Genomic DNA, 15,697 nt, shown 5'->3' with positions numbered 1-15,697 from the left:
CGTAAGCTTGGCATTTTGTTCAATATGAATGACTACTGGCTTGCATTTTGATAACCCTATTTTTGATATAATCTCCTGGACAATTTTTTGTTGACTAAACATATCCTTTATCAGATCTAGCTATCGCAATCTCAAAAAAGTATTTGGGAGGTCTTAAGTGCATATATTCTTTAAACTTTCCAATGGTGGAATCGTCACTTCCCATGATAAGTATGTCATCAACGTATACTTGTAAGAGCAGTAGTAAATTTTGCGAACCATAGTATGCTTGAGGCCACGCGGAAACTTACGTAGACAACATACCAGAGACTCCCTCTAAAGCAAGAGGTAACTGAGAAGTTCTCTTGCTTCAACTCCAACAAGGCTTGAGTGAGAGAAAATAGTTTCGCACAGTCTAACTTCCCATACATCTCGCGAATATTTTGTTACACTTGTTTTGGGTCTTCTGTTGGAATGAGGTCGGCGGTGATGTCTGGAACTATAACGTTCTCGATCCAAGTGCAGACAAGTTGGCCATATTTGCACCAAAATCGTCGCATTCAATTGTTGGGTTTGGTTACGAAGGCTCACCAAAGATCCTGAGCGCAAGTGTTGTAATTGTTGAGTCTGATGGGTTGCAAGGAGATGTGCTGAAGCTTCGATCCGTCGGCCGGGTGAGGTATATGATGTAAGTTGTGGTCGGAATTGCATATGGGTAGAGACCGGTTTGCAGTCCTGGGTAGGCATTTGCCCCTTGACCCATCTGACTTGCCGAGGGTAGCTAGCTCGACCCGGGTTGAGGTTCGGAATTTGCTTCCTCTCCGAGTGAGCCGTGTTGTCTACTAGCCCATTGCCCATTGAATTGGAATCCACTGTATTCCCGGCCACTGAATTGGAGTTGAAGACCCAGTGGATTGCATTGAAACGGGTATTCCAACCTAATTCGGAGACAAGTGTTGGACATCTTGCTGAATTTGGATCCGATCAACTTGATTCGGAGAATTATTGTTGGATGATTCCTCCATCGTAGGCAAGTCAGAATGAATTCCCTTCCGGTATGTCAAACTTGTTTTGCAGATGTCACTCTGATACTATGAAAGGAAGTGAAGACGATATGCATTTGGAGGAAAATGTGATTTTCATTGTATATTCTCTGTACAAGTATGCTTGTATTTATAGTATAAAAGAGAACCGAGGAAAGAATAAATATGATTACATTTTCCTATTTTATGTCCGAATATCCATGATTGAATCAATTAGAATCATAATCAATTATAAAATCAATTCCTTCTCCAACATTTCTTGTTCATCTTCATAGAAAGAAAAAAAACTGATTTCCGTTTGAAGACGGGTGTTTGACGACAAATATAAGAGACAAAGAATAAAGGGAAAAAGGAAAACGAAAGCCCGTTGACTAAGAAAAGATGGAGGTTTTTGGGGCCGGCAGGGCTTTCGACGTGGACAGGGCTGCGTGCGGTGGCCGGGCAGCCCAACATGAGGAGGTTGTGCATGTTTTCCAAGAAGGTTTCTGACATAGTGAAAGGATGACTTTGTTTGTTTCGTGAAAAATTGAATAATTTGAAAATTACATTTTCTAATTAGAATCATTTGCTTAACTTAAAACGATTATTCGAATTTTTATTTTTACTGTTATTATTCGCAGCAACGTCTAATTATCTTCGCCGAACATGACGTTCCTTGCCGTCTATTTATGTAAGCGTTTCTGGTGTCGATGGCAACTGGGTGGGCCAGAAGGGAGCGGCCTGGGCCGGCAATCCGGGTGGGGGCAATTCCGTCATTTCCAGCATTGACCAACGGAAATAATTTTCGCTTTCCTCGTTTATTTGATATTTGAAAAGAGAAACAGTGACCTCAATTCCTTCCTCTTCACAGTACCCAGGCTTCTTTTGCTACGGTTACCCTGCAAAAAAAATTGCCTCTCTCTCTCTCTGCCCTCTTTATCTTCAAATTCTCCATCTTTTCTCCGTTTCGAACGACAAAGATTTCTCCTTTCTTCCTTCGTTCGTTCGATCTTGAGAAAAGAGGGGATGTTCGAGGCGCAGGGGTTCGTGGATTAGGGGGGCGAGGGCCACCGCCCGGGCCTGGCGGTGGGAGGAGATCCGAAGCACCTCTGGCTTTCCGGGGACGCCAACTCCGCTGCCCCGGGCGGCGGCGGCGGCGCCAGCAATGTCGACCGCTTCCTCTTCAACGACCTCGTCGAATCGTCCCTCTCGTCCAGTCCCTCATCGTACTCTCCCCCCCCTCTCTCTCTCTCTCTCTCTCTCTCTCTCTCTCTCTCTCTCTACCTTTCTTGAACTTCTTGCCGCTCGGTTCGTCTTCGATCTTGAATTCGGCGGGTTTCTTGGGAGTTCTCTCTAGCCGGGAGGCTGTATCGCGTGTTTGGATTTTGTATTATATTAGAAATTCATTTGACATATGTAATTCGAATGACTCGTTACAAAGTTCTATAAGTGATTGACAAATCCCGATCAGATGAATAAAGCATGAATCGTGCTGCATGATCCCATTGATTGCGATTCGAGTTCAAGTGCTCTAAAACAAGGAATGATCATAATTACACAGACAATGTGCAACGAGTCGCAAGCTTAAATGCAACTCATCATTCCAATGCGGTGCGAGCAGGCTCCGGAGGGTTGACCAGGAATATATTGAGGAGCTGGTCGATGTTGGTGTACTCGATTTCGGGATACAAGCATGAAGCTTCAAGGTCGTCCTCGTCTAGGTCGAAGCTCATCAGATCTCACTTGTCGAATACGGAGTGCAAGATGGACAACGCTATGTTATCCGGACTCGGCAGAGGCCTGCACATATCACAACTAAAATAGTTATTTTTCACGACACGCCATCAAAGAATTTGAAACTCAGATGGAAACCCTGATGCAGTGTATGATAAGTCCCCACTTACTCTGAGAGAGCTTGATCAGCTCATCCTCCTGCACGCCTACCTTCTCGAATCTCTGACCCGTTTTCTTTTCCCATGACGAGATCAACTCGTTTTGAGAGATTATGTTCACCGGCGGACGGTAAATCACGACACGGTTGCGCATCCTCGGGTCGTTTGCCACTTTGATAGTGTATTTGGCGACGTCTTGCTCCCAATTAAGCACAGCTGACAACACAGTACCGTAGATTCAGTGAAGTATTAATGCTAGGGAGTTATTAGTTATTACTAGTTGCCTAGTATACGATTGCAGATAAGCATTGTAGGAATACCCTTTGCCTCGCCAGTCCCATAGACAACGAGGTCAGGTCGTGGGTCGTGAGGGTGAAGCAGAAGACTGATGAAGTACGCAGCGTAGCAATTGGCGGAGACGAAAGTGTAGGGAATGGTAGATGCTTTGAGGAGCCTCCTGATTTTCTTCTTCTTCTCCAGTAATGCTTCGAATGGTGGGGGTGGGGTGATCCTGTCCTCTTCGCACCCGAACTCGGATGGTAGGAACCTCTAGGACAACAAAAACGCAAGAAGAAAACTAAGCCCGGCTCGAAATCTCTTGCTAGGAAAAGAAGGCTGTTTACCTCTATGTTGCCAACTGCGATTATGGCATCGATTATTTTGATTTGATCAGGGATAGTGGATACCGGAAGCACGGAGATCAGGATATCGACCTGTTTGAGAACAGATACCATCTTCTCGTGCTCCTCCAATTCTCCATGTTTTTATGCAATTCAATGGGTAGGCTATATTTAAAAATCGTCAGAAGGGTTAGAATTACATTAGCCAACTTCGAAAGTTTATGACTCAAATGACAATTATATAGTAAATTTAGAAATTTCTTAACAGTTTTTCCATTGGAGTGTCGATACATACCTTACGGGAGAGGAAAGAAATCCACTATAAATTGGAAAATTACAAAGTTGGAGTCACTTAAGTTTTTCCCAACCCTTCATTATATTTTCAACAAAACTCACAAGTGTTATCTCACAATTTCTCACAAAAAAATAAAAATAAAAACCTCACTCGAAAAATTCATAGACAAAACACCTTGACACTCCTCTTATATGTGCTTTTCGTATTTATTTACGTGATCTGCTGACTTAAACTATAGACTTACTCAAATTAGGAATTCAACTCCAGTGTGGAATTTAGTTCAATATTTTAAGCTTCCTCGAATGTTAAACCATAAATTTACCACGATTCACAATTTCTACTTTGATCGAGTTTTTTCCCTGGCTCACACTTTGAATATGGGTGACTTATTATTCATCATATATAAAGAGAAGACAGATGATGATATATCACACTATGCAGAAGAGAGTGAGAAACCTGGACAAGGGTAACACCAAGAGATCGAAATTCGCCACGAAGACGTAGACTGGAGGGAGGCATTTGAGGGGTGGCCGGTCGAATGAATATGAAGGTGGGGTGGCCGAATGAAGCGCTAGCCGTCACTACATGTTTGCCGAAGTAACCAGTGCCTCCAAAGACGAGTATCTTGCTCTTATTGCAACTACTGCTCATGATCTCTCTCTCTCTCTCTCTCGGTTGAATAGATCCAATATGTGTATACCGCTCTCCTTGTCCTACACTGCTTATATAGGATCACATGCACAGCTGACCTATCTTGACTGCATCGCGTGTCTTCGCCTGGATAATATGGTATACGACTTCCCTTTTGCTCCGTGCGATTAATTTATGAGCAATTTGGTCCTACATCAGAAGAAACGTAAAGTAAGAGGTACGACCAATGTCTTTGGGAAATGTTAAAAAAAGACGAAAGAAGATATTAAATGATGCTCCTAAGGTCCTATTTTTCATCCTAGATGTGCTCATAAGTGGAAACCAAAAAAAAAAGAAAAGAAAAGAAGAAAAGTGTCCCGTGATGCGGGAAGAGTATGCTCTATCATGTTACCCCTCCAATAAAATGAAAATAAATAATTGCAAATGTTACAGATATATCTTCAAAAACAGAAAACTCATGTTAATAAACAAAGGAGACCAAATGTCGCTTGCGTAGGAGAGGTCTTCAAGGTCGGCTTGTCAATAACAGTCGACATCTAAAGACCTAAGGTCTTCAAGGTCAGCCTGTCAATAAGAGTTGACATCTAAAGACCTAAATCTATTAAAGTAAAAGAGTTAATACTCTGAAAAATTTTAAATTGATACATTTATGATAAATTTATCTTAAATTAATTTTTTTACCATAAAATTTTTAATTTGGTATAATTTTGACAATTTTACCCCCACCATTATATCCTTTATTAGTTTCAATTAAATTTTACTGTCAAATTATAAAATTGGATAAAACTTGACAATTGATCGATTTACCAATTTGAGATTTTATTCTCCATTTGTCATAATTGTACCACTTTTATGATTTTTTGTGGTATTAATCTAATTTAATTGAGGGTATATTTGTAACAAATATAACGATTTGGGGTTTTTAGTAGTCAAAAAAATTAATTTAAAGTAAATTTATCACAAATATATTAATTTATGATTTTTTTATGGTTATTTGGAGTAAATTTATCATAAGTGTACTAATTTAGATTTTTGGTAATCAAAAAATTAATTTAGGGTAAATTCATCACAGGTATATCAGTTTGGAGTTTTCCAGGGGATTAGCCTAAAGTAAAATGAAATGCGTGAAGGCTTGTTCCTAGCAACTTTAGCTTTTTCTTTGTTTTTTCTTTGAAACTACCTAGACAAAGAAAAACGTGTTGGATTTCAAAGAATTATAAAATAAATTAAAAAGTATGTTATGTTCAATATGTTGAAATCTAAATTACATACTCATATATTTTGGAAGGTTTAAGGCGTTTTAAATTCAACAAGAGACAAATGAGAAAACCATAGGGTTGTAAAAATGAAAACATAAAAACGGACCAAACCGGTCGAATAAAGTCATATTTTTTGTTTATATTAACAAGCGTTCCTCCACTCAATAAGGAAATTTTAATTTTCAGAATATTGATTACACATGTATATATTATGAGAAATATTTGTATATTGAAATAATCAACGACGGCTTTGTGTCACAGCAAAGGGCTTGGCGTGTGTGATTAGGCGATCCAGTCAATCTGGGTCGGCCAAAGAATCTCCACGTGAAAAAAATGTTCTCTCGTCATTGGACGGTTTGCGCGCGCCCTCCTCTGCTTTCTCTCTCCTGTAGACTTGGGGCCCACCACTCTGACGCTCTCCTGTCGACTCGTCCTCTCTCTCCTTTCTCTCTCCCCGTTCTCCGTCTCGTTGCGGGGGAGAACAAAAAAAATGCAGGTGTGCTTCCATTTGCTCTTCCCCCTCCTCTGCTCTCTCTCCTCGGCTGGTTGCTTCCATCTCCCCCACCCTGACGCCGACGCTGCCGACGCTCCTCCGCACGACGCTGACGCCCCTCTGCAAGGACCCGTGAATGCAAAGTGTATGTTTGACGGGATGCCATGTCAAATAAAGTCAGTGACTTCTTTTCCCTGTTGAGATGTCTTTGTTTTTGTTGTTGTTATTATTGTTGTTTGAACAATAAAGAAAATTCCATTAAGAAGGTACCAAGGGGGTACTGCCCCTATACAAAACGGCTGCAAAAGAAAAGCCACACATATGCAATTTTGTACAGAAAGAGGAACCCCTTCTAGTATGTTGGTCATTACTTGTCATATGGAGATTGTGTGACGTTTAATTTGTTATTTGCTGCTATTTCCTTGATGTAGTCATCTTCCAAAGGTTTCAATCTTTTTGAAGAGTTGTGCTGACTGTTATAGGGCTATAAGGTACTCATTAAGACTCTAGGCTAGCTGAGACTGGTGCATACTTTACTTAGAGGAAAGGTACTTATGCATCAATATCTCTATAAAATGAGTCCTAGTGCTCTTGGCTGGCTTTTACTGTGTATTTTGTATTACCTGCTGCTCTGCCTATGTGATGTTTTTTTTCCCCTTGTTTTGTGGTTAACTATTGCAAATATTCTGTTGTGATTATACTTGCATGGGTTAATGGAAGTTTACAAGGATCATACTTCTTCGTGCTTGTGAATTAAGAATGTGTTTGTGAAATGTCGTCACAAATATTTTTATGATAACATGAGTGTTCTGCTTGAAAAAAATATTGAATAGTTTCAGTCCCTTTTAGTGCAGTTATCAAGAACTGTTTGGTACTAATACTTTGTTGAAAATTGGAGGGGATGTAATTCTCAATTCAAACTTACCTTTTCATGCCAATTTTCTTTTGAGAGGTTGATGTAGGTAGTTGCCTATATACTTACACCCTACATGTCCTTTCTCGATACTTTTACAAGTTCGTTCTTCTTGTCTTTCTGTATGAAAACTGGAATTGTCTTTTTTAATTTTAAGTTTGGTACTGATGTGTATTACTTTTATGTGAATATGTATAAGGAATTACTTTTTATCTCACTGTCGTAGTTATGGAGGCAAACGATCAAATGTTGGTGCTAGTCTATTCAATGAAAACAGTATGCATGTTGCAATATTTTTTCAAGTGAACGTTCTCTGTCCCCCTTTTGGATTTCTTTATCTTGGATTTCTTTATCAGAATTCTTGAGATATTCATTCATTTCTTTAGTTTCTCTCTAGGATTGCATAATGGGGTTTGAATCTCTAGTGAAGCATTCCCTAAGGCACTCATCGACTCAACAAACGATTGATATTGAAATGGAGATACTGACACATAAATCACCACGAAAGGACAATTTAGATATAACAGAGTAATTTAGGTACTGGCAATTTTATTCTAGTTAATCGAATTTTAGGGCGGTAGAGTCATTTTCAAAAGATGCATCAATGGCATTTGACAACAATGAACATTAGAGTCCCTTCCTTGTAGCTCGATTCTAGTAGGTGGCTAAAATCCGGAGTCTTTTCCACAAGACGTCGAAAGAGTTCGTCGATGATCTTGCTTCCAAAGTGTTTTGCTGATGATCCCCTCCAAGCCTGCTCTTAGGTGTATCATGATATCTTGTGCATGGACTCCACCGTCATACCTCGTTTGGGTGTTGAGCAGCTCCATCTTCTGTATGTGAAAACTACCGTCCATTTTGACTAGCCGTGCAATCTCCGTCGGAGACGTAGGATACAGTGGCATGTTGAAGCAATCCACTTGCTCTTCACTTATTATTCCCTGCAGTGAAAAGCTCGCCCATTTGTGGCTCTTCGTTAGTTAAATGAAGTTAAAAATTCATGCGGTCTAATGTTGATCTCTCCAATAGAAGACTATCATGGGAGAAAATTTTAGTGGCCTAACAGATAAGCTGCCAAAAAAGCACATACTATATGAGAGTTCCTCTAGGCTATTTATGTTGCGACTGTGCATTATTTGTGCTTTCACAGGGGCCTCCGGATTCATTCGGTTGAAAAGAGTTTGATGACCCATGTACAAGAAAATGACATATTAATATTTAACTAAATAATATGCTTAGATAAATATATTAGCGTCGCTGTCATCCACCTACAAATTGATAGCACCATTCAGTACATTCATAGGACAGAGACAAATATGTTTACATGTTAAAAATTGACTCAGATACAAAGGAAAGAAGTAGACCCCCTCATATTTATATTAAAAAAAAAAAAAGAGTTCAATCCTGGCATGGGACCTGCTTAAATTGCATGATCTCATGATTGAAGAATAAAAGTACCAAAAGAAAAGCATAGAAACCTCCGTACTTAAAATGTCAATCTAATATCCCAAGGGAGAGAGTTTGGTTCTAGCAAAACAAAAAGAGAAGCAGGCAACATATTGCTAGGGTCAAAGGTACATTTAAAAATCAGTAAACTCTTCCTACTCACAACTCGCATATCTAATCCAAAACTCAACAATTATTTCCCATGAACAGTGATATTCTTCAAACCAGCATCCAAGACACGTCACTTTACTCTAGTGAGATGATTTACGCACCATATATATGAGGGGAAAAAGTGGCGGCTCCTAACAGCTGAATAAGTAAGAAAACTAATGCAACAAAAGGTATTTAAACCAAAAACTGCCGAGTCCCTAACCAGTTTTCGAGATACATGAATAGAAAAATATGCATGGGCACTTATGATAATCGTATGAGTATTCCTCATAGTACACCATGACCAAGTAAAAAACAACCTGTTTTAATACCTTCTCCAACATAACTCCAAATGTTAGGGAACCAAATGACAAAGACCCATTGAAGACAGAACAATTAACTTACGGAGTTAAAAGTTCTTTCCGGAAAGGGCTACCATCAGTGAAGATAGTGTAGAGAAGAGTCGCCAGCATTAAACAACCCAAAACAATGAAAGTGATTCTAGCAATTAAAACAGGAAAATGCCGCTTCTTCTGTTCTACGCCATCCCTGAAGAAAGAAATTGCTCAGATAAAAAGGTATTCCAGCACACCCAAAATCATAGTTGAAATTGACAGAATTAGCACATCAAAACTTTCCATTTGTTGTTCTCCTCAAGAAACAGACTGCAGCTCAAAATTGAAAGCATAATTTTGGAGTGATTGGGCACATTAGTAACCCGTTATTAAAACTCAATATGTAGAGCAACCTAAACAATGTCTGAAAGACTCTTAAGATTTATAGCTCCATAACAGAAAATTGTTCGTTTACCATAGTCCGGTGAAACCATGAACTCATAATGTCTCCGTAAAGTGCTGTATCCAGAATCCCGTAGAAACAACAATGATATAATAAAATGGAGTGCAAACATACTTGCTAGAATGCTGTAGCAGAACATATCTTGTGAAGACTCCTGAGGTGAGAGCTTGAGAAATTGCAAAAGAATGTAGAAGCACGTTGTGACACTGAGATAAGAATCGCATCATAATGCACATAAATGTCAGCTGAGAAATCAATCGACAGCATTTTTCCCGTTAAAACAACTTAAAGTGGCTTTTGTGCCACTTGCAACTACAAAATAAGAAGCCGAAATCCCGTTGAGAGAATTTAAGTCATACCTGCCTAGGCAGATAAGAAGCACTGTCCAAAGTAAAGCGCTAAAAAAGTTCGATTCCTTTTACCAAACCCAAGCCTGAAGACATATTAATTGTAAGCATGCACTGCAAATTCTTCATAGAACTCCATATAAAAAAAGCTTCAACAACAAATGAAATATATCATCTTGCATTGACATAGAAGTAGATTGAATTCGTGCAATCACCAGTTCCTTATACAGGATTATTGGAGTGTCAGCTTTCAGCTTCATGCAATTTTGAGTCAATTTTCCATGATGTATAAAATCAGGGTCCGTTTGCTCCCATGAAAACTTGTCAGTGAAAACTGGAAAGTACTACCAGCAAACACATCAAGTACCATGTTTTGGTTTTTCTTATTCCTAGAAGCTTGTCAACGCAACAAGAAACTGCATTCCTTGAACATTACTGGGCTTAGGTATATGTCGTTATGTAATAAAACACTCACAGCTTTCTTATATGGTGTTATAGTTAAGATGGTTTTCAAACTTATCAATTGATGAAGTTGTGTAAAGAGGTGTGATTTGTAATAGCCGAGACAAATAATTTGTTCATACCACAAGCGGAACAACGTTGATGTAGTAGTCAACCAAGGTCGCTGCCATCCACCTGCAATGTAGCGGGCAAAAATTTATCAGTAATCCACGTTTTGCATAGGCATGTTCTAGTAAAGAAAGATTTTGCAAGATCAAGTGATCGATAATTCGAGCTGTGACCAAAATAGGCAAGAACTAAATACTAGTCCAAACCAACCATCTAGAAGTCATTCTCTCAAGGATTAAAACCCAAAATATTTGTCTCTCAAGGACCACCTGGGTAGGATCATCTCAAACTACACAAATTCTGGGCAAGGCAAAAAAGGGGAATTTGATCTTCTCAGACAATTTGTCAGCTGAAGAGTTTCACATGTTCATTTCTCTCTCCCACACGCATCGAGCAAGACGACAGAAAAATAAGGCTCTTCATTCAATATGCTTTTGGGTTTAGAAGAGGAGCAATACAGATGTATTTATAAACTTAAACATTAACATTGCACCGAATTCTACTAAGTGGAATCCCAAAAAAACAAACAAACAAACAAACAAACCTTCGGACGTACGGGAGTCGCCAATGGAGTGCCTATTGGTGGGGCTTGGGAAGGTGACGGCGTCCGCGGCGTCCGTGTTTAGGAGCAGGGGGCGCTTCGCGGAGGAAAGAGAGAGAGAGAGAGCGAGCAGAGTGACCTTCGTTCGTGGAGAGGGAGGTCAAAATGCAAGTCGGGGTTTGTCGGTGTCGGGATTGGCCAGCAAGGGCGCTCCGCAGAGGAAAGAGGGAGAGAGCGGAGTATAGGTCGCGAGAGGGAGGCAAAGAGGCATGGCGTCGGAGTCGGGGGTGACGGAGGCAACCGGCGGAGGGGCGTTGGTGTTGCGGTTCACTAGAAGAAAGGCGCGACTTCGAGGAGGAAAGAGAGAGAGGGGACTGGAGGTCGTGAGAGGGAGGCAGGGGTGTCGGCGTTGGCATCAGCGTAGGAGTCAAGGGCAACGGAGGCAACCTGTGGAGGCGGAGGCGGAAGCGGAGGGGCGTCGGCGTCGTGCGGAGGAGCATTGGCAGCGTCGGCGTCAGGGTGGGGCGAGTTGACATTACTTAGTCATACAAGAGCGCAGTAGACGTAACTCAGTCAGCAAATGCTCGGTCAGTAACATCAAGTACATGCATGTTATCATGCTCTGGAGCACTTCGGCAGATCATGTTACTCCAAGAAAATGTTGATCAACGGGATCCAAAAGGCATGAAATGGCTAACTCGAGAAGGAATTTACCAGCTATTTCAACAATCCCATGAACCAAACACTGGAACCTTATAAACCACGAATGGAAAAATCATACTCAAAAGAAATTTAAAAAGAAAAAAGAAAGAAAGAAGAAACTTATAGAACAGCGATGCTGCTAAGCCAAAATTAAAGCAGAGGAGAAAAAGGAGGACAAGAAACCAACGTTGTGTTTCACCGCTAGAAAGCCAAACTGGTTCAAGAGTAGGTGAGATGTGAAACTCTCCAAGAGATGGGATTGAAGAACGACTATGAAAATAGAAATGAACGCGTGGCAATCTTTAATCTATGTGAGAATAATAATATATTATTGACCATAAAAATTAATTAAATTGAGAAATTCCCTTGCTTCAACTCCGACAAGCCTTGAGTAAGCAAGAATAGTTTCGCTCAGTCTAACTTCCCTTACATCTCACAAATATTTTCCCACGTTCTTTTTGGGTCTTCTATTGGAGGGAGGTTGGCAGCGATGTTGGGAGCTATAACATTCTTGATCCAAGTGCAGACAAAATCATTGCATTCGCGCCAAAATCGTCACATTTGATCGTTGGTCGAGAAGAGCATAGTACTATCGATGAAGTCCTCTTTGTCTTTGGTTACGAGGGCTCTTAGGAAATCTCGAACCCAAGCGTTGTAATTGTTGGGTCTAATGAGTTGCAAGGAAATGAGCCGAAGCTCCAATCCATCGGCCATTGAGGTATATAATGGATCGCTGGGCTCCGTACGGCAAGCCGCTGCTGGAATTGCATATTAGTAGAGACTGAGTTGCAGTCCCAGGTAGGGAGTTGCCCCTTGACTCGTCTGACTTGCCGAGGGTAGCCAACTTGACTCGTCGGGATGAGGTCCTGGAATTTGCTTCCTCTTTGAGTGAGCCATGTTGTCCACTGGCCCATTGAACTGGAATCCACTATATTCGTAGCCACTAAATTGGAGCTAAAGACCCAATGTGTTGCACTGAAACAGGTATTCTAACTTGATTCGAAGACAAGTGTTGCACATCTTGTTGAATTTGGATCTGATCGACTTGATCCAGAGAATTATTGTTGGATGATTCCTCCATCACAGGCAAGTAAGAATGAATTCTCTTTTGGTGTGTTGACTTGTTTTGCAGGATGAAAATGCAACAACAAAAATTGAAGGACTACTGAGGGCTATTATGATGGATTTTCGTGGAAGTTAGATCAGAAGCAATGATGCTCGATACCATGAAAGGAAATGAAGACGACATGTATTTGGAGGAAAATATGATTTTCATTGTATATTCTCTGTACAAGTATGCTTGTATTTATAGTACAAAAGAGAATTAAGGAAAGAATGAATATGATTATATTTTCTTGTTCTATTTTTGAATATTCATGACCGAACCAATTAGAATCATAATCAATAATAAAATCAATTCCTTCTCAAACATTTCTTGTTCATCCTCACAGAAAGAGAAAAAGCTGATTTCCGTTTGAAGACGGGTGTTTGATGACAAATATAAGAGACAAAGAATAAAAGGGAAAAGAAAAACGAAAGCCCGTTGACTAAGAAAAGATGGAGGTTTTTGGGGCCGGCAGGGCTTTCGACGTGGACGGGGCTGCGAGCAGTGGCCGGGAACAATTTTTAGATATTTTTTTCTATTTTTATTCTCTGAAACTATTTTAAAGTAAAACAACGCATTTGCTAACTATACAAAATTTCTATTTTCGAAATAAAAAAAAGAACAGGAATGTGTTTTGTACGATCTACAAATTTTGTGATGCCATAGAATTTCTTTTAATATTTTTATACTTTTTAGATTTTTCTTTTTCCTCTTTTTTTTTTCTTTTTTTAGCTGTCGGTGGCATTGGTGGCGATTGGCAGCAGGTGGCGAGGGTCAATGGCGGTAGCGGCCGGCGAGTCTCCACCAATCAATTAGAAGAGGAAGAAGAAGAAAAGAAAAAAAAGAAATTGACTTATTTCTAAAAATTGTTCCCAGTAATAAGAAGTTACTTTTTTTTACTCATTGTTTCTGTTCCAAAAATATTTCTTGACTGACGTCTCAAGCATGTCGTGGCTAACGTTGTTATCCAATTCTTTAACTTTTTGAGCATGCACAAGCGTCTTTAAATCAATATAACCTAGAACATAGAAACTTAAAGAACACACACGGAATAAAAACCAGGCTAACGCATTTCATTTCTTATTTATTTATTTTAGGCGACATGGTTGGTATATTGGGGATTTCAAAAGATTGATCCTCCTAAACTACGTCAAACATACACCCATGATACTACCCCAATCCTGGAACAGCTTGTGCATGCCCTGCCACGTATCTTCCAATGCTAGTATATCCAAAAGTCGTTGCTTGGATCCAAAAATGTGGCTTCACCTTCCTCCCCCTGCCATAGTCAATCTTACTACTACTATCGCCATCTCCATCGTCACCAAGGTATGGGATCAGCCCTTTGAGCCGTCCTCCTACTTGTGCGTACACCATGAGGAAGCCCATCAGTATGGGGCTCATCGAGACTCCTACGTCTATGGACAACATCGCTATGCACCGGATGAAGGTGATGTCTGAAAAGTCTAAATCCATGAGCTTAGAAAAATGCCAGGTAAGGTCCACGATACCCCCATGACTAATGGAGGTAGAAGCAGGAAGGATCATCATAATATCTATAGACCTGAAAAAGAATAATCAACAACCACTGAGCCTAGACCTAGCAAGCAGAAAGTCTACTTGTCTATACTACATAAACCAATCACTGTACTGATAAGGAAAACATTCAATATAAAGTATGGGAAAGCATTTCCAAATTAGCTTGCTTGAGAGCCTATTTCAAAACAAACATAGCATATCCTTAAGAGCAGTAGCTTTTCCAAAGAAGTAATTAGTAGCTCAAATAAAATTCGATAGTATTCAGGCTATATTAAAATAAATTCATGCTACTACCATCCTCTAGGGAACCCTATCATCCCTTGGGCCATCTTGCATCCATTCGGCATTGCAAGAATATTTGGAGGACCCGTGGGCATTCGAAGGAACCCCGTTACTTCTCTAGGCATTTCTACTACAACCTAGGACATCGTCGTATGAAGGATCGACATCATTCCCAATCATACATCCATACTATGATGCAACAATTCCATGATTCAATAAAAAAGGCCATTCACATTATTATTACCAAGGAAACTCAAGAGTGAATCTAACGAATCTTTAGTTGCTTATACATCCCTAGACTAATATTGACTCGCTTGCACCTATACTAGACAAATTGCAAGAAGGATTCCATCCCAAAGTCCCCCAAACCCGCCCTAGACTAATATAGACTCCCTTGCACCTATACTAGACAAATTGAAAGAAGGATTCCATCCCAAAGTCCCCCAAACCCGCCCTAGACTAATATAGACTCGCACCTACACTAGACAAATTGCAAGAAAGATTCCATCCCAAAGTCGCCCAAACCCGCCCTATAATGACGTTCCGCATGCCCTTGGAAATTGTAACTATTGTTTAGGTAAATGAGTTTCAAAAATCGTGAAATTTTAACATAAGATACGCAAGATTCAAAGGAACTTTTCCACGAAGGAATCAAAGTCTAATTCAATTTATACAATGCTATATACTTTTTTTGAAGACTGGACTGAAATAATGGGGCATTCTGGTAGATAACAGAACCCAAAATGACATTGTTTCACCAACTAAATGATTTCAAGAAATTATGGAAATTTGATATGTAGTAGTTTAGGATATAATCTATAACTTTTATGAAGGATGCTCATTAAAATTCATGACTAAAAACTCTGGAAAATGGTAATTTGGGTGAGGTTAATTCAGTGGCAGTAAAAACAACTTACATACTCCGAAGCCCAAAAAATCTAAATTTAAAGTATGTCTTAGAACAATTAATAAGGATCGATTTGTGAAAAGCATCCTATGGAATTCACATCACACAAGTCAGAATAAAATTAGTAAAACCTAGTCATACCAAAACGGAACCTTACTTGGAAAATCCTTCCCAATTTTAACTTAA

General features: G+C 39.9%; 1 long non-coding RNA gene and 1 pseudogene across 1 annotated transcript; both read right to left on the bottom strand.

Moving 5' to 3' along the window:
- Positions 1-2,599: 2,599 nt before the first annotated feature.
- Positions 2,600-4,459, bottom strand: LOC104427767 (annotated as a pseudogene).
- A 5,127-nt stretch (positions 4,460-9,586) lies between these two features.
- On the bottom strand, positions 9,587-10,495 carry LOC104439123. Its single transcript, XR_005547485.1, has 3 exons — positions 10,450-10,495; positions 9,878-9,951; positions 9,587-9,724 (listed from the first exon to the last, which is right to left on the bottom strand). It is a non-coding gene; the product is annotated as an uncharacterized LOC104439123 (long non-coding RNA).
- Positions 10,496-15,697: the final 5,202 nt, after the last annotated feature.

Source organism: Eucalyptus grandis, chromosome 11 (genome assembly GCF_016545825.1).
Source record: "Eucalyptus grandis isolate ANBG69807.140 chromosome 11, ASM1654582v1, whole genome shotgun sequence".
Lineage (NCBI taxonomy): Eukaryota > Viridiplantae > Streptophyta > Magnoliopsida > Myrtales > Myrtaceae > Eucalyptus > Eucalyptus grandis.
Note: the sequence above shows the minus strand (reverse complement) of the source record. Positions and strands in the feature narration are given on the sequence as shown.